This window comes from Eleutherodactylus coqui, chromosome 3 (genome assembly GCF_035609145.1).
Source record: "Eleutherodactylus coqui strain aEleCoq1 chromosome 3, aEleCoq1.hap1, whole genome shotgun sequence".
NCBI classification, from domain to species: Eukaryota; Metazoa; Chordata; class Amphibia; order Anura; family Eleutherodactylidae; genus Eleutherodactylus; species Eleutherodactylus coqui.
This window is the reverse complement of record NC_089839.1, coordinates 51,956,154-51,976,131: the sequence shown is the minus strand read 5'-3', so window position 1 is coordinate 51,976,131 and position 19,978 is coordinate 51,956,154. Positions and strand designations below refer to the sequence as shown.

At 43.7% G+C, this 19,978-nt stretch overlaps 1 pseudogene; it reads right to left on the bottom strand.

The window, feature by feature from the left end:
* Window positions 1-18,058: 18,058 nt before the first annotated feature.
* LOC136619742 (acidic leucine-rich nuclear phosphoprotein 32 family member B pseudogene) lies at window positions 18,059-18,750 on the bottom strand (annotated as a pseudogene).
* Window positions 18,751-19,978: the final 1,228 nt, after the last annotated feature.

Below are 19,978 nucleotides of genomic sequence, written 5' to 3'. Positions count from 1 at the left end.
CGCCAAATCCACAAAACAGCAGAAAACTTTTCCGCTGCAGAATTTAATCTTGCAGTTTTGAAGTAAAGACTTGCGGATTTCAATAGGTGCGGAATTCAATCCCAATAGGGATAGCATTGTGACACAGAAATGTCCGCATGGACTGATACTATTCCATGTGTAAGGTCCCTTAAGCTGCATTTACACTGAAATATGATCGCTCAAAAATCGCTAAAACGCCAGTTTGAGTGACAGTTTTGAGCGATCAGCTTTGCATATCTCTTAAGTATCCAATTAGCTACCTAAGCGTAATGTAGGAGGAGTGGGACACCACTGATAACTCATAGAAAAGCAGCTGTTTTGTATATGCAAACAGCTGCTTTGTTCTCAGAGTTATCAGCAGTGTCCTGCTGAGCTGATAACTGGTATTCTGCTGAAAAGTCCCAGCGAGATATTGTCAGGACCGGTGGCTCTCGGGGTCTCCATGCCCTCACTGCCAGTCCTGGCACCCGGGCTGTGGGGGTGCGAGGCAGGGGGAGTCCAGTCTTTATGACTTCCCCTGGCCGCAGGTACCCTGGACGTTGCCAGGCTGCTAGGGACGCCACAGGTGTCGCCTCACACCGCGTCCCATTGCCATGACACCTGGATGGCTGGGCTCTGCTGGTTATGCTGCTGCCGGGGAGCTGCTTTTCCCGGCGCCCCGTGATTGGTTCCTGTGGCTGTCAGGACTCTCCGCCCCAATCAGCTGCTGGGGCGGGAGTTCTGGTAGCATTTAAACCCCTCTGTTACCTCCTGTCTTTGCCAGCGTTTATTTGTTCTTCTGCAGCACTCGTGTTCCTTGGTTTTGACTGACTTCCTGATTGACTACTGCGTTTATCCTGACCTTGCCTTTGCTTGACCCCTTGTACTGTGTACCCTACCATTGCCGACCCGGATTCCTTGACCAGCCTTTGTGTTGTTTGTCTCTGTGTTTGTTTGTAACCTGAATCCTTTCCCCCATCCCTAGAGGAGTGTAGGGACCGTCACCCAGTTGTCGCCCTGGAGGTTAGCCCAGGGGGGCAAGTAGGTAGGGACAGGGATTGCGGGCAGTTCTCCTAGGGACTTCCCTTACCCGGAGCCCAGTCCCTTGACAGATACCAGCTAAAAGAATGATCGGATGACAATCAATCATATATATTCCTCCCAATTTTCAGTTATCACACAAATTGAGCTGTGAATTTTATTCACAACATCCAGAATCAGTCAGTTTTGAAAGCAGATCTTGTGTGGACAATAAGTCATTGTAGAATGGTTACTCTTATGTGGAAAATGTGAACTCACTCAATGCTGCAATGCTCAATTTTAGCAATATGTCTAATATTCACTGCCAACTAACTCACCTGTTCTTGGCTTGGCTGAAGTGGCTGGAACAGGCTTTCATAAGGCAGCTGGCATTGAGCTGAATTTTTAGCTGAACACTCGAGTTACTGCAAAGCTGGGATTCAGAGTAAGTCAGACAACTTAACTTGGCCATAGGGCCATTAATCTTAGAAGGGAAAGAGCATTGAGCCAGGTGTAAATGGAAATTCTTTCATTAAAAGCTAACAGTTTTTTCAGTGTGAAATGCATTTAATGTTGTAACTTGCACACATCATATTTTTTCTAATGTACACCATATTAGCCATATCGTGTGACTTCCTTCTATTTCTGTTTGCTCTGTCTCCTTTTATCGTCCATGTTTTATACTGTTGTAGATACACGGTATGGTTGTTGGCATATTGAACTGTTTTGCCAGCACTTTCTTTGCAATGGAACCTATGTATTTAGCCTATTGAGAGTATTATCTTTGGTGATATGCAACATACATTACATGTACATCTCAGCCACCAAAGTCTTAGCACAAACCACTGTATGTGTATGAGCTCTTGGAGCTCAGCCTTCAGTGTACTCATAGGGAGCCATCTGTAACTGACAGCCAGACTCCTACTGCAGTGGCTAGGACCGAAACTAGCTCTGATTCCGGCCATTTAACCCAATTGATACCACTGTCAATGCAGACCACGGCATCCAAAGGATTTGGAGAAAGATGAGGTTCCCTCTTTCACCTTTTAGCATCACGATCAGATTGTGGTAAGTCAGTGTATGGTGAATCATGAGGCCCATAATGTCTTAAAGGCCTAATCGTTAGTGAGACAAATGACATACTTAATATACTGCTCTACATAAGTATTTAAACCCTGTCTGTGTATGTTTCCCTTGCCAGTGTTAGTTTAGTCTTCCTGCTACACCAGCATACTTCGTGTTGTGACTGCTGACTTTTGACTCCCTGTTCTTGGACCTGACGTTGCCTTTTGCCTGACCCTCTTGTACCGCTTACCCTCTCGTTGCCAACCCGGATAGTCTGACTCTCCTTGCTGTTGTTTGTTCCAGTGTCTGTCTGTTCATTAGTCCCTGTGTTCCCCTTCCCCTTCCCTAGTGAGTGTAGGGACCGTTGCCCAGTTGTTGCCCTGGGGCTTAGAAGTAGGTAGGGACAGGGGTTGCGGGTATTTTCCGGGACCTCCCGTTTCCCGGACCCCGAGTCCTGACAGTAACACTGGCCGATAGGAAGTCAGATCCCCGTATCCGACTGGCAAATTTGAACCCCTCGATAAAGGCTGTAGCGGCCCTAGCTAACCAGGTCCAGGTTCTGACAAACCTGCAGCATAAGGAACAGCAGGTGGCTACTGGTTCTGTACAGCCCCCTCCCGTTCCTAGTACTGTGTCGGAACCACCGGCTACGCTTCCAGATTTCTTTTCTGTGGACAGAAGTCAGTTGTGAGTGTAGGGACCATCGCCCAGTTGTCACCCTGGGGCTTAGCTAGGGGAGCAAGTAGGTAGGTTGCGGGTATTTTCAGGGACCTCCCGTTTCCCGGACCCCGAGTCCTGACAATTATGTAAGAAATAGGACAATCACAGCTTTACGTCCTGTGTGGGGCAAATAAATAGTGTAAAATAACATATATTTTTACATGTAACCGCCCTCAAAGAAAAAAAAAACTGAACATTTTTCCAATAAAACTCTATTCATTATTGGGGAATGCTCACCACACCTATTGATAAATTATTTGAACAGGTGTAGTGAGCATTATGTTTTTTTGTGGTGTGTAGGAGTTCCTATATATTGACTCCTCATGGCCTCTGCAACCTGAAATGCTGCCTGGTAAAAGTCTTAGTGAGTCATGCTGCACACTAGGGCCACATGTGGGATATTTCTAAAAACTGCAGAATCTGGGTAATACGTTTTGAGATTTATTTCTCTGCTAACTGTGCTAAAGGAAGATAATTGAAAATTTCCAAAAAGATTAAATGTTTTAATTTCATCAACATTTTGCTTTAATGCATGTGAAACATCTAACAGTTTAACAAACTTCCTAGAAGCTGTTTTGAACACTTTGAGAGGTGCAGTTTTTAAAATCAGGTGATTTATTTGGATTTTCTAATATATAAGCTCCTCAAATCTGCTTTAAAATGGAAATGGTCTTTAAAAATTGATTTTGAAGTAATTCTGCAAAATTTGAAAGATTGCTGCTCTGTTTGCAGGCCTTGCAATGTCTTGAAAAAATAAAAAGATGTTTAAAAAATGATGCCGACATGAAGTGGACATATGGTAAATGTAATATATCAAGCATTTTGTATGGTATGACTGTCTTATAAGCAGACATTTTCAAGTCTTGTGAAATGCAAATTGTTCCAAATTTTCTCTAAATTTAGCATTTTAAAAAAATAAATAAATGCAAAACATATCGACTAAAATTTACCACTAACATAAACGACGTGCCAGAAACAAAATCTCAGATTCACTTGCGTATGGAAAAGCATTTGAAAGTTATTATCACATAAAGCGACACATGTCAGAACTGAAAATTCCGGCTGTGTCAAAACTGGCTTCAACTCCAAGGCTTTAACTTATACAGTATCTACATAGTTAGCCCGTAAAGTTGTAAAAATACTCTACTTCAAGGCAAGTTCTACTTTATGGTAGTGTCATGGAATATAAAGTGTTAAGTTTCAGAATACAATAAGTGTATGTTTCTTACCTTGTATTGGACTATTGACTCTTAAATAGAAGACTAAAACCTATGCTTTGTAGTGCTGGTAACTAGGATTTTAAGATAAGAAGTCAACAGACAAATTAAATAAGGCTAAGCTATGTTAACAGAGAAGACACACAGCTATAGCAGAAATAGTGTCTAATGCGATAACAATATCCTGACTGAAGTAATTTCCATGTCTAGATGAGCCTTAAGAGCTTCGAGACTATTTGGTAGATGTAAATAAGTCTTATGATCAATAAGCTTTGTCACCTATGTAACACTAATCTTTGTACCAAGTAACTCTTTAACATGCCTTCTTCTTTCTGTATAAGAGTTGGTAATGTTGATAATAAAATAGAATTCATTGAGTTCTCATGGAGAAGTGTCTTGACATAACATGGAGTAATTTCATGCTATTGATAGATAATTGCTAGCAAATCTTCTCATCACGGGCTTCCATATCTACCAATTTGGCACCTATAACGAGGTCATTAGATCGGTACCAGTGTGGTCCGATAACAGTAGCAAAGAAAAGTTTCTTCCTGTGATGCTTCAAATGATTGCCCCTCTGAGATAATCTAGTAGAGATAATATCCAACTTACCCTCTAAAGATATGTTCTGAATGAACCGTTACAACATCATGTTATGGAGGGTTCAATAGTCTCACTGTTCTTCAAATAACAAAACCTTCTTTGCTGAATTTGAAATCTCTCTTCAAGATCAGATGTCCCTAACCTATATACTTGTGAGCCCCATCAACTTTGAATAATGGTGGGGAGCCACAATAATGTAAAATATGTTACCCTATGAAATGTAGAAAAACACAAAATATCAGTGTGCAGGCAAATAATTCAGTTTGAAATGTAACGCAATGGTGTTATACCATCAAACTGGCACTATTCTGGATAAATGATATGCCTAGGGGCATAGCTATAGGAAATGCAGAACAGACGTTGGTACCAGGCCCTGGAGCCTTAGGGGGGCCTGAAGTCCCACCCATCACATAAGAAGAAACCACTATTATAAACAGCACATGATAGGTAGGGAGCCCTGTTACTGACTTTGCTTCAGGGCCCAAGAGCTTCTAGTTACACCTCTCAATATGTCAATAATATTGCTAATATGAATATCACTGTCATAGATCTAGGCTCCTGTGGTGAGCCACAGAGCAGGGGCTTGCGCTTCACATGTGGCTCCCAAGCCACTGGTTGGGGATCACTGCTCTAGATGTAGCTGATGTTCCCTTGTCACGGTTACAAGCCTCGGTATAAGCTCATTTAAAGGAGATCTCAATATTGTGCATTGATATACAATTTTTATATATAGAATTCAGTTAAAGCTACTCTCCAGTTTGGGGAAAAACTTCTGTTCCAGGACAGGAGAACAAGGAGGGTTTATTACCTGTAGTTACTCTTCTCTGCACCACTCCGATCTGCCAGTTTAGGGCCCTGTTTTTGGCTGTCAGAGATGGCTGCAACTATTTTCTGTCCACCTAACACCTTTGATTGGCTAGTGCTGATCACATGAACAGCTCTGACCAACCAGGGAGCAGGTATGGTGCATTAGAAGTCTAACATTACCAATGCACCATGACGCTAAGGTAGTCTGAAAATTGTGTCGGCCATCTTGAATGGCTGAAAACAGGGTGACTTAAGTATTTGATGGTACACGCCATACAATCAAATACCTGTGGAGATGAAGTACCTGTGGGTTCTGGGACTTAATGTCCACAGGTATTTTTAGGTTAACTCACCTGCTCCACTGGAATGCTGTCTTATGAGCAACAAGTGGTGCCCCCAATCGGGGTATAGCTACACATCATTTTAATAATGCAACAGGCATCACAGCTAAGCCTGTTTCTTATTTATGATATGACCTCTGTCACTCACTAAACCCTGCCCGCTTGGTGACACAAAACCAGTTATATAGGCCAGTGGGTGCCATCTTGGTATACAGTAGTTTGATACAGCTACGATTGTGGAGAGGTGGCAGAGGTTGTTTGTAGAGAAAAAAGTGCAGCTACATTACCCTGTTGGGGGTGCAGTGAGGGCTCCCTCCAGTGCAGTGACAAGTAGAAGGGCCCAATAATGACATAGTAGGCCCAAGCAAGAGAGGGCCCAAGTGAGAGCAAGCGGGGTGTTCATATGACTAGGCTTACTGCAGCAGATGAAAGTGAGGAAATGCCCAGATGAGATCTATTGGAGCCCAGTAACTATTAGGCTCAAGTAAAGAGCAACAGAGCCTAAGAGGCCTCCAAGGCCAGGCATGCCTGAAGACCAAGAGATGAGTCTACCCCTTGCTGATGTTCCTAGAGGGGATGGAGGAGAATGAACACAACACAACTAATCATTTGAGCTGAGTATCTGCGTGGGAGGAGGACTCTCCCTCCCCACCATAACCAGACAAAATGGCTGCAGATAACAGAGGCTCACAGCACTATGGTGGTGGGGTGACCATTGTCTAGACAATGAAAACTAGTCAGAAAATGGAGAACCTGTTGGTGTAATGGGTCACGTTTGTCTACGGCCTACCTGTAAGTTGGACAAGGAATTGAGAGTGGAGTGTGGCCAGCTGCAATTCTGAAGTGGACAGGGTCCTTTCTACAACCTGCATAGTAAAACACATACTGGGGCTTGTAATGGAGTGCAGGTTCCCCCAAATCTAGGTGGTCCCCGTCAGAATTACGGGACACGAGAGACTGGTTAAGGAACAAGATTGTATATCTACATTACACTATGTGACTTTAAGGCCTGGTAAACATCCTTGTAGCCCTATGGCCTGTTCAGGACTCTTATAACAAGCAATATTTTAAATAATGGGGCCTCCTATGGAGTGCACAAACGTAGATATATCAAGTTTTTGTGCACTCCGCCTGTTCACTGCTGCACCACCATACCATCCCACCTTCATACTACACATCAACTGCACCAAGGCTCATGCTACAGCTTGGGAAGGACACTTAACAAATGTCTTTGGACATTCTTATGCTGGCAGTAGGATGTTGTGGTGCACAAATCAAGTTATCTAGGTGTTCATTGTTTCTAAACTCATAGACCTAAAGGTTCTGCCAAAAACTATGAGGAAAATCCACAAATTCAATATCTAACTCAACTTTTTTCAGTTTTCCACCTATAACCTAGCTATTTAAATATTTGCTCCTTGACAAAAAAGAAATTGTTTCATAATATACAACTTTTATAACACACAGCAAAGGGAAACTGGTTTAACATTAAGTCTCTAATTTTTTTCTTTACCTAATTCACAGAAAAGGCAGTTCTTCACTCTAATTGTCATTTTAAGCCAAACTTCAACCAGGAACAAGTCAAAATCACCCTTGCATTAGGTCATCGATCTCGTGCAAACACCCAAAGCCAAGCCAAGTTTCATCTTAATCTCAGCAGGCAGCCATTATGAAGTTTAGAAATATTTTTTGGCTCAAACCTTTGCTTGTACTTGACTCGAACTGACTGAAGCATACTCGAACATTGTGTAAATTGCCTAAACTATTTTTGGATGATTATCCTGAATAACAAATTCATAATATGGAATTTAGTACAAACCCATTTCTCAACCTACAGTTTTGATGATGTACTTGATATTTGATGAGCCCACATAAGAGAAGTACATACCGTGTCTCCCTGAAAAGAAGAAATACCCCTGAAAATAAGCCCTAATCTGATTTTTGGGAAGGAAGTGGGGTGTGCTTGAAATATAAGTACTGTCCTGGAAGTAAGCCCTAGCTATACTATATAAAAAAGAAAAGCAATACTTACTTAGCAAGCGCCACCTGGGTCCCTCACACCGCTCTACAGAGTTCCAACAACTTGCTTGCAGTCCTCAGCAACCAACAGAACATCGCTTCCTGCTAACAGAGTTCATAAACTCTGCCTCCAGGAAGCAATGGCTCTGATTGGTTCTCGAGCGCTGCGGCTGAGCCAATTATTGCAAGGCTTGATGAACCAATCACAACCATTCAATGTAATGGCTGTGATTGGTTCATCATGCACTGCATTGATTGGTTCTTGAGCATCGCGGCTCAGCCAATCAGAGCCATTGCTTCCTGGAGGCGGGGTTTACAAATCCCATTACCAGAAAGCAATCTTCTGTTAGCGACTGCAAGCAAGCTACTGGAACTCTGCAGAATAGCGGGAGGGACCCGGACCGTGCTAGGTAAGTAGCACACAGACTTTTTTACTGCGATTACCGCAGTGTTTTGAAACAAGTGGTAATTGTGCTATTACTCTCCCATTGATTTCAATGGGAGCCTCGTAGACTTGCGCTTGAACATGATTGTTGAGCGCTGTCTGTTCTATTTTTTGCGTTTAGTGCACCTCATCAATGATGGAGTGTGCTAAAGCCACTGCCGGGGGCAGGAATACTGCCTCCAAAAACGAAAGTAAAATTGCGGCACAGTGCCGCGATTGAAATCGCAGCGCTCTGCCGCTGTTATAAGACATCCCCTGAAAATAAGAGCTAGTGCCTCTTTTTGGGCAAAAATGAATATAAGACAGGATCTTATTTTCAGGGAAACACGATATGTAATGCACTGGCTGTATGGTAGTAGGGCACATATTCATCAGGGCAGAGGTTAGCATTAGACAACCAGAGCAATATGTGATGTGGCCTGTTTGGGGGTTCAGGAACAATTCTCTTTGGAAGGTGACCGACCAAGAACAAATGTTACAGAGTGTTAAACTCAAACAAGGTTTACTTATACTCCAAGGAGGAACAAGTCCTTGTGGTTACAGCTACTAAGAGGCACATATGCATATTGGTTTCATGAAAAAGCATAGACTTAAAAGTAGCATTAACAGACACTGCGGTGGTATTGGTAAGTATCCCCTTAAAAATCCTGCAAATGAGTGATAGAATAACCTTCTACAGCTCCATTAATTAGAAGGTAGCTACTAGAGATGAGCGAGCGTACTCGGCCACGCCCCTTTTTCGCCCGAGTACCGCGATTTTCGAGTACTTCCTTACTCGGGGGAAAAGATTCGGGGGGCGCCGTGGGTGAGTGGGGGGTTGCAGCAGGGAGTGGGGGGGGAGAGGGAGAGAGAGAGGGCTCCCCCCTGTTTCCCGCTGCTACCCCCCGCGCCGCCACGCCTCCCCCCGCCCCCCGGATCTTTTCACCCGAGTACTGAAGTACTCGAAAATCATGGTTCTCGATCGAGTAATTACTCGAAACGAGTACGTTCGCTCATCTCTAGTAGCTACCCTATGAGTTAATATCTGACCTTTTAACAGACCTTGTGATATGACTAGAGATGTAATAGTGCTCTCACCCATGGTGTTCTCTAAAAGGGGATACATTCCAACCCCAACTCATGTTGATGGCTTTTAACATAGCCAGCAAGATCGTACTGTACATTGATGAGGGGCAATAACCTTGAAACAATGATATGTACAGGGATATTCTGTTTTGACTTACATCCATAGTCATATTGCAAGGCCTGTTAAAAGGTTGACTATTGACTCATAGGGCAGCTACCATTCTAATAGGCGGTGCTGTGAAGGACTAATCCATCACTCATTTCCATTGATTTTTTTTCCCCAGGGAGCATTATTCAGCCTATATAAGACTCCCTACACCCTTGTGGTCTTCTCCACAAGGAGATACATTAACCCTTTGGATTCCCTTAAAAGTCAGATAGTAGTTTGGTGCAGTTAATAGTCATCAGACTCATCAGTCCTTACGGTGTGAACATGTGGGCCTCACTTTATTTTTCTGGGAAGACTCCAGCTTCCAGTCATTGGACCAAGATCCAGGATGTAAGGAGACTCCACTGTAAAGCTGCAGAGATAACCAATGCAGGGAGTCCCACTCACACCTGCTTGTATAAGACGCTGATATAGTACATTCCATTCTATGTCAGGCCCACAGTAATTTTCCAGCCTACTAGTGCTGTTTTAGCCTCTCTTCAGGATTGTCCTTGGCAACAAGGGAGTCCCTTTAATACCATAAGCATCCACTTACTGACTGCAGTCAGTAGTCTTAGACGTCAAAACAGTAAATTTTTTCACTTTTTTCAGGACCTTATCAATTTTCTAGTCATTTGGTGCAATTTCAGTCACCCTTCAGGAAGAGAATCACCCATTATTTTCTATGGGAGTGTTCCAAAAAATAAATCGCACTTGCATGTCACACGAGTTGCATGTGAGAGCTATCCATTTTTAAACCATTTTACTATTCAAACCACATGCCCTTTTTTCATGCACCTGCAAAAAGGCACGTGAAAGAAGTAAAACTGATGCAAATCACACATTTTTATTGCAAAAATACATCATACATGCATGAAAATTGTAGTGAAATCGCAGGTAAAATGGTCAGATTTCCACTGAACCACATTGCACTCGCCTGTGTGAATACACCATTATTGTGCTTTATTTCGCCAAGATAGTGTTCATAAAGGGGATCTCCATGCAAATTCTGTTATGTCTTTCCCAACCACGAACTGCCGAATTCAGACGGAAACGCAGAACTGCGAACTGGACTCCATACTCGTGGACATACAAAAAACAACAACTGACAAGCACTCAGAACACTCACCTACATACCTGCACACATAGCCAGATCGAATAACTATAGGATGTACAAGGTATTAGTTTATATTTTGGCCATGATAATTAAGCCTGCGAAGCCACTTCAAGAGTCCTCGTTGTCTCATGGGTCCCTACTCTAATGAGACAACCAACTCCAGGAACCCTGTTTGCATACAGGGTGATCGTTCGGACAGGGATGAACCCGCATTGGAACTTAGGGACCTACCTTGTCCTTGATGATAAAGGATCCACAGCAAGACTCAGTTCACACCACACATATGGAAACCTGCACAGACATGCAAGAACATGACGCTGATCACATCAAAACACAGTGAAAGCTTGACAGACGGGGAGGAACATGACACATACACATTGAACATGCCCACTCACACCACATGTCCGGCCAAATGCACAGATATGCAAGAACATGACATTCCGGAAATGCTGAACAAACAGAGGAAAAACCAGCAGCCACAGCAGAAGAGCTGGAATATATGAGCCGCAGACCTAGGGGATTGGCTGGCTTGAGAAATCCACACCCAGCCAGCTTAATCAACCACCACCTGTGGAGCCGAACTGCTGGGAAAGCATGTAGAACAACAGATCCCAGCAGCACATCCTAACAAATTTATTCAAAAGTTGTTCAAATACAAACTGTGACTTTATACCAGATGAATTTTGATCAACCAATGACTATTATTTAAGTGAGTTGAAACAACATAACTAGCGACCAGTGAGTGAATTATCGCTCATCACCCTCCAATTTATTTCTTCAGCAACTAAAACTTCTCTCCAGGTAGATTATCAGTTCTTATGGACAGGGACCTCTCTCCTGTAAATTATCAGCTCTTGTGGGCAGAGATCTCTCTCCTGCAGATTGTAAACTCTTATAGGCCGAAACCTCTCTCCTGTAGATTGTTAGCTCCTATGGAAAGGAAATCTTTCCTGTATGTTGTAAGCTCTTATGGGAAGGGACTTTTCTCCTGTAGAATGTCAGCTCTTATGGACAGGGACCTCTCTCCTATAATCAGCTCTTACGGACAAGGACCTCTTTCCTGTAGATTTGTATAGCTTTTATGAGCAGAGACCTCTCTCCTGAAGATTGTCAGATCCTATGGAAAGGACAACTTTCCTGTATGTTGTAAGCTCTTATGGGCAGGGACTTCGCTCCTGTAGATTGTCAGCTCTTATAGACAGGAGCCTCTCTCCCGTAGATTGTCAGCTCTTATGGACAGGGACCTCTCTCCTGTAGATTATCAGCTCTTATGGACAAGGACCTCTCTCCTGTAGATTGTCAGCTCCTATGGGCTAGGGTCTGTCTCCTGTAGATTGTTAGCTCTCATGGGCAGGACCTCTTACAGCATCCTGGAGGGTGACCCCAGACACATTGAGGAGCTTGGGGGGGTAGACCCGAGACACATTGAGGAGCCCGGAGGGTGACCCCAGACAGATTGAGGAGCTGGGAGGGTAGAGTGGTCACTTGTCATGGTGGCAATTACCAGGCTCCCTCCTGGAGGGACACACGTAGCCTTGGCCAGAGCAGCGTTGGGCCTTTTCTGGACACCCCTAGGATAGGGATGCCCAATAAACTGGAGAACAGGGATAGCAGATGTCATAGGTGACACCACCATTCTGGTACCCACGGGTATAACCCTCGGTAGTAAATGGTGGAGCCGCAGACAAAAGTAACGTATCTCAGGTCCCTGGGAACGGTCAGGGCCTGACAAAACTTTACTGAACAGAAGTTCCAGAAGATGGTACAATTCACACAAAATTGGCAGTGCAGGTAAAGAAGCAGACTTGAAAGTACCTCCACCTGGTGATCCCAGACTTCAGGACGGCTGGATGTGAAAACACATGGGTGTACCTCTATGCGGTGATTCCCTAGAACAGGACGACCGTGTAGGCAAAATAATCAACGAGTACCTCTGCACAAGGCCTGGCCATATGCACCTTCTCTTACTCATGCTCTCTCTTGCTTACTTTACTCGCGCTCTCTCCTCCACGGTTCCTGGTATCTGGACCCTCAGGAACCGCTCCCCCTCTTCCATCACTTTACCACATGAGGTTTGAAGGTACCCCCATGTGGCTCTGCTTAAGACTCTGTGATGGACTGACTACCACACCCAAAACACTCATACTTAGGCCAGCTGCACACGGCCGTTACAGACTCTGCCGCGGTATTCCGCGGCGGAGCCCATCACAGCGCCCCCCCAGAGACCCCAAACTTATCTGCGGATCCGGCATCCTCACTCCCGCATGACGCTTCGGCGTGACGCGCCGCAACGTCATGTGACACGCTGGCCATATAACATGACACGCCCACTGCGTCACATGACGCGGCCGGCCATGTCATATGACGCGCCAGCTGCGTCATATGACACGGCGGTGGTAGGCGGGGAAGCGATTTCACGCTATCTTCCGCTGTGCTACAGCGGAAGATAGTGTGACAGACGGGCTTCCATTGACTGCAATGAAAGCCGTCCACACGTACACCCGCGGCAAATAGAGCATGCTGCGGGAGAGGTCGGGTGATTTCACGGTGCGGAATTCCGCGGTGGAATTCCGCACCGTGAGCACTGAGCTATTAGGTTCAATAGAACCTAATAGCTGCGGGCAACGCGGCGGAAATCCGTTTGTGGGAAGGAGCCCTTATAATCTCACTCATCCCACGTGACAACCCAAATTGATACATTGCAAGCATTTCGCAGTCTCTTGCAAACACTTAACTCCTCACTTGCTGGAGCTGTGCAATACACATAACAGAATTACTAGACACTGTTGCACAGCACAACAACACAAGACACTACATGTATGACATTTATAGAGGGGGCCAGGATAGCATGTACTGGGCCACTACACTCTCACCTGTAGATTGTCAGCTGTTATGGACAAGGACCTCCTATCTGTAGATTGCTAGCTCTTATGGGCAGGTTCACCAGAGGTGGTAAACTGCAATTAATATATACTATAATATATATGGTATTGAAATAATGCCCTTTGAAAGTAGAAATGGTCGGTAATAAACCAGGGAAGCTACAAGAGTTACAGCGTACTGTTTTATGTCCGTCTGTCTTTGCTCTTCCGGAGCCAAAATATTGGCTGCGGTAAATATCCACTATATCTCTACTGGCTATGATGCTTATTATTCTATTGCTCCCACTAGAATAAGGATGAGTTCTGATAATAAGTAGAGGAATTTTCTCCTTATGTATTTTCCTAGTATATACTTCTAGATTCACCAGGGGTGAATATATACAGTACTTTAATTCAAACATTGTATAGAAAACGCTAATTTGGACGAGATCAACTGAATTCTTATTCTGCCAGGATTTACCTGGCCAACGCTTTTAGGCAATTTCAAAGTAACATGTTAACTTGGCTCCCAATAATTGTGCCGTGAGATGGAAAGTCATCTGATCCAGCCATATATATTACCGTAAAAAGCATTCCTTCTTCCTAAATTCTTTTACTTAAGTTCTTTTCTTACCAAATTACAAAAATATGTTTTCATTGATGAAATATGCAGGGCTTTTCCACATTTTCCTATTTGTCATAAGTATTATTAACGGTATGGAAATGAGAAAGTGATCAGTGCATATTAAATTATGTAGAGTCTTCCATTGTAAGCTCCACATTAAATGTAGGTTTTGGTGAATTAAAGATCTTGGTTCCATTTTGATCACATCATTACTTACACCTAAGACGAGTAGTATAATATTTCTGGAAAGGGGATTTATACTATATACTTTATAATATTAGATGTTGCTTTAGAGGGTGGAATTAAAATGGCTGCTTTCTTCCAGAAACAGCTCCACATGTTATCAAAGACTGTGTCTGGTATTGCAGCTTAGCCCCTACCATCTGGATGGGACTGAGCTGCAATATTCAAAACAGCCTATGAACAAAGTTTTGCTATTTGTGTAAGAAAGCAGCTACTTTTTCTCTAATCTATTACTACCAGGAATATTGGCCAATGCGGACAGCAGAGCTTTTTGAACTCGCAATGGAGGTACTGATATGATCTGTTCACCTGAAGGGTGTGACGTCAGCTGCCAACGTGCGGTAACTGTACATCACAGATCCTGAAAGCAAACAGTTAATAGTAACGAGAAAATAATGGAACTTTGAAATGTGAATGTTCCTACGTAAATGGTGAGTGTGCCATCCTGATAAGGACGCACTCACGCAGGAACCTGGCATAATCTCTAACCCTGATACCTGGAGATGAAGATACCACAACCCTAGTGAACACACTCCACAAATAATAAAAAAATGAATTTATCTTTAAGTTGCAGGAAGAAACTCTGAATCCAAACTCTGGATGAACCACTGCACACAGCTGTAATCTCCTACCCTACCAGAAGGAGATTGCTAAAACAATTGATCAGCACAGGGCCCAAGGTGAGGAGGAAATAAAAACCCTCCCCAATAGCCCGAAGGTGTTGGTAACTGACTGTATAGTCTGCCTGACAACCACAACTGGTTCTAATTGGCTGTCAGGTCCCACATTCCCGTTGGGCATTCCACCACCCAGCAACAGGCCAGGGAAAGGATGGTAGGTAGAGATGAGCGAGCACCAAAATGCTCGAGTGCTCGTTACTCGAGTCAAACTTTCAGTGATGCTCGAGAGTTCGTTTCGAGTAACGAACCCCATTGAAGTCAATGGGCGACTCGAGCATTTTTGTATATCGCCGATGCTCGCTAAGGTTTTCATTGGTGAAAATCTGCATAACCCAAGAAAGTGCTGGAAATGACACATAAGCGGATAGGGCAGGCGAGGGGCTACTTGCTGGGCTGCATTTCAGGTTCCCAGGTCCCACTATTCAGCCACAATAGCGGCAAGAGTGAGACCCCCCCCCCCCGGCACTGTCAGCATAAAGATCGTTCTCCTCTGCCACAGCTGTAACAGCTGTGGCAGAGAAGAACGATGTTAGCCCATTGAATTCAATGGAGCCGGCAATACAGCCGGCTCCATTGAAAGCAATGGGCTGCCGGCGAGCGCGGGATGAATTTTCGGGAAGGGCTTAAAAATATAAGCCCTTCCCTGAAATTCATCCAGAAATGTGTAAAAACAACAAAAAAATATATACTCACTCGGTCCCGGCAGACGGAGTTCAGCCGCGGCCGGCGGCAGTTCTCCCGAACTGCTCTGAGTAGTATTCAGCAGCCGGGGATTTAAAGTCCCCGCCTGCTGAATGAGCTGCCTCTGATTGGCCACAGCCTGACCAATCAGAGGCAGCTCTCACTCACACCCATTCATGAATTCATGAATGGGTGAGTGAGTGCTGCCTCTGATTGGCTCAGCGCAGGGACCAATCAGGGGCAGTTCTTAGCTGTCATTCATAAATTCATGAATGGGTGTGAGTGAGAGCTGCCTCTGATTGGTCAGGCTGCGACCAATCAGAAGCAGCTCATTCAGCAGGCGGGGATTTTAAATCCCCGGCTGCTGAATACTACTCAGAGCAGTTCAGGAGAACTGCTGCCGGCCGTGGCTGAACTCCGTCTGCCAGGACAAGGTGAGTATATATATTTTTTTGTTTTTACACATTTCTGGATGAATTTCAGGGAAGGGCTTATATTTTTAAGCCCTTCCCGAAAATTCATCCCTCGCTCGCCGGCAGCCCATTGCTTTCAATGGAGCCGGCTGTATTGCCGGCTCCATTGAATTCAATGGTCAGTGCTCGTTTAATCGAGGCGAGTACCGCGTGGTGCTCGTCTTGAGTAACGAGCATCTCGGGCACCCTAATACTCGAACGAGCATCAAGCTCGGACGAGTATGCTCGCTCATCTCTAATGGTAGGACAATTAGAGGTGAGAGAGCCCATGATTGGTGAAAGAGGTCTCCACACGGGTTGGTCAGTTCATTCCTGTCAGAAGCAGAGTAGTTAGTTAGAGGCAGTTAGCGAGAGACCAGCGAAGAGAGAGGAAGCAAAGACCAGAGCAGGAGACAGAGACATACAGTGCAGTGGGAAGGAGAAGGCATAGCAAGCAACAGGAAAAGATTGCAATGGAAGGATATAAAAAGGCAGCATAACGAAGAAAGATAAAGAAAAAAGGATTGTATAAAGAAAAGAAAGTTATAAAGACAAGGATTATATATACAGAAGGTTAGAAAATGAAGGTTACAAGCAGAAGGATAGAGAAAGATAAATTGATAAATAAAGAAAGGGACAGCCGTAAAAGGAGATCGACACATACGGAGAAAGAAAAAAACATAAATGTAAAGTAAAGAGGACAGGGGTGTTACCTGTATTTACTCACCTCAGGATGAAATGCAGAAGTAGAGCCTGTTTATGTTACTAAGAAAGTCCAATAAGTATCCATTGTATGAATTTGATAAATTGAAGATCTCTCTCAGAAAAATAAATTGTTTTAATGTTTTATTGTTCAACCTGACTCCTGGAGTTTTCCTTGTCACCACTTCACCATCAGCACTGAAGTATACTACCCCACTCTCCAGGGGAAGGGACTACATCTCCCATTTTTATTTTATTTTTCCTTTTCATTTATTTTTTCCTGGAACAGGTGTAGGCTTCAAAATGGGTTGGCGTCACAAACAAATTAATAATTTTCCCACCATACCCTGCTCTACCGACGGGCATCGGACTAAAGAAACACCAAACTAGAGACTTAGATATTTTATATTCTGTCGGCTGCCGTCATTTGTGAGGAAAAGCAACAGAGCCACCAATAGTTAGGATTAGAAACACAAACAGTAAATTCTAGAAATGGGATGTGAACATGGGTTCCCAAGAAGCAGAGATGTAGGTGCTTAGAAGTATCCAAGCAGGTTGTTAACCCAATTCAGTCCCTCAGATTCTAGAAGACTTGTGTTGACCCTCCAGGAACATGAATTAAATGCCAAGAACAGAACTCTAATGTAATACAGTTTGCAACCATAGTGCTTCTATCACCAAGAAGCATTGTATACACATTGCTAGAGTGCTCTGGTGGGTCTTTTAATGCATCAGCAATTTGAGGTGGTAAGGAAATCAAATTGTTGAAACCAGGATTTCTACAAGGTCATTATTAAGTCTTTCTGCCAAAAATATGCAAATGTTAATTATATACATGATTGAGGAGATTAAGCAAGGCAAATTAAGGTATGATTGAACATAAGACTGCAGGATAGAGGGAGGCTATCTTTGGAATCTTCCTCAGATTTTTACGCCTGTGCACCATTCACAGATCAGAGGAACCACAGAACTTTAACAGAAAATTCCAGGGGAGGAGGGAAGAAATATTTAAATTAAAATACAAATTGGGGACATTCTACGGCAGTCATCTGTTTAAATAAAGGGCCAAACAAGTTCATTCAGACCAGAATAAGTCTCAGCTCTCAGCCCTACACGCAAACAGGAGAGAAAAAAGTTGAACAGGGTGGCTGACGACTGTATACAGTGACCCGTCAGCAGACACTGCAACATGTACTGGTGGCCAGCCCAGACAGTCCATAAAAAGAGAGCCAGTATCCTTTTGAGTCTTATTCATCATCCTTTTCATCATCATCAAAATCGTCTACGTCCCCTTGATCTTCCAAATCCCTTTTTCACTTTTCTCCCTGGGGTGTATCCTCCTCTCCCTCCTCCTCCTCCTCCTCCTCCTCCTCCTCCACATCCTCCTCATCATCTACTCCATCTTCTTCATCAAGCTAATCTTTATCAAATTCCTCTTCATCGTCATCTTCCTCCCCTTCATCTGGCTCTGGATACAAATTCCGGTGCTTCTTTATTCATCAATATCAAAGCCATCAAGGTACATTAACTGCGGAGGCAACCTCCCGGTAGTTATTCAGCATGGCGGCTTCACAGTTTAACAGATCTAAACTCATGAGGTGATTCAGCTTTTTAAGTTACTCAGGAGTGTTTATGTCCTTAACCTTGTTCCCACTGAGATTCAAGTGCGTTAGATTGGGTGTCTTTTTTGCAAGCACCTACAGACCACCGGAAATCCTGTTATCACTGAGCTCCAACTTCCTTAACTTCTCCAAATTGGGTAGGTTGGCGACGGACAGCAGGTTGATGTTGATCATGCTCAGGAACTCCAAGTACACAAACTCGGCTGTCAGCCCGGTAATCGTGCCATCGACGGAGCGGCAGTTGTCCAGAACCATCCTCTTCACTGCGCCGCCTTCCAGTTCCTCAGTTCCAGGGAGATTTTTTTCTTCATGTTCATCGTAGGAGGTGCGCGCAGCGAGTCTTCAGGGGAAAATCGACACATTGTTATTTTATCCCATTCTCTGCCCTTAGCCACTTTTTGAAAATCTCAGGAAACCCCTTTAAGGTTTCTCAACACTTTTTTCTCTTAACACAAACTACTTTCCTATTTTGTGTAATGGATAGAGGGAGGAAAAGAGGTATGACTTTCCAGTCAGAAGAAGGTGTTTGAAACTCAGGTATGACCTTTCAGTCAGAAGAAGGTGTTTGAAACTCATCAGTGAGAATAATAAAGAATCACTCTTTCATCGAATGTACAGAGTTTTATGAAGCCTTTCTGCTGGATGAAACAAAAATTAGAGATGTTTGAGAGCATGGATCGACTGTATGTATATATATGAATTTTGTTTGCCAAAATATTTTCACCCTGTAGCAGAGGAATGGTGCCCCTTGATGTGAAGCTCTTGCCTCGCCTCATCGATGGTGCGCATCTGGAAATGTGCAATGTGCCATTTTCCTCTCCATCTGCCTATCTTGAACTATGGACACAGTTGATATGTCCACACTCAACCTGCGATCTGTCTGCCATCTACATCATGTCTAGGTTCTCTACACCACTGAGTAGCAGCAGATCTTGGGCAGAAGGTCATGGGAATGTATAACAAAGCATCAATTACAATAACACAAAAACAAAAATAAACCAAAGGGGCAATACATTGACTCTAAGCAAAAGTTACCCTTAGTTGGAAATGGAACCGACACGGCAACACTCCAGTTTTGTAAGCCAACATCAATACTCACCGCCGGGCCATGGTGCAGCCCACTGTATTCTATGTTTTTGTCATCTTCCTTGATTTTCAATGTAAATCTGCAGGTCGTTAACTGAACTAAGATTTATCCCTCACCTTTCCCTGTGAAAGAGCAGTAACAGCAGCAATACAGGATACCAATAAAATAGACTTTTCCTCCTCTGCAAGGAAATGCTATAGATCGGAGACAGAGCCGGTTTATATGATATCCCAAGCATCACTTCTCTCCTAATAAAATTAAAGCAAGGATAGCTTTTTATGTGCTTTTTCATTGTGCTCTCCGTCCACTGGGAGTCTTTACAATGCTGATAGTAACTCATTTTGCATATTTCTTGGACGATACTAGAGATTTTTTTCTTACATATAGTTTTCATATAATTATCTGCTATAGATATATAGAGCAGCTGATCCCTAAAGATCAGGATCACTGGAATGAAT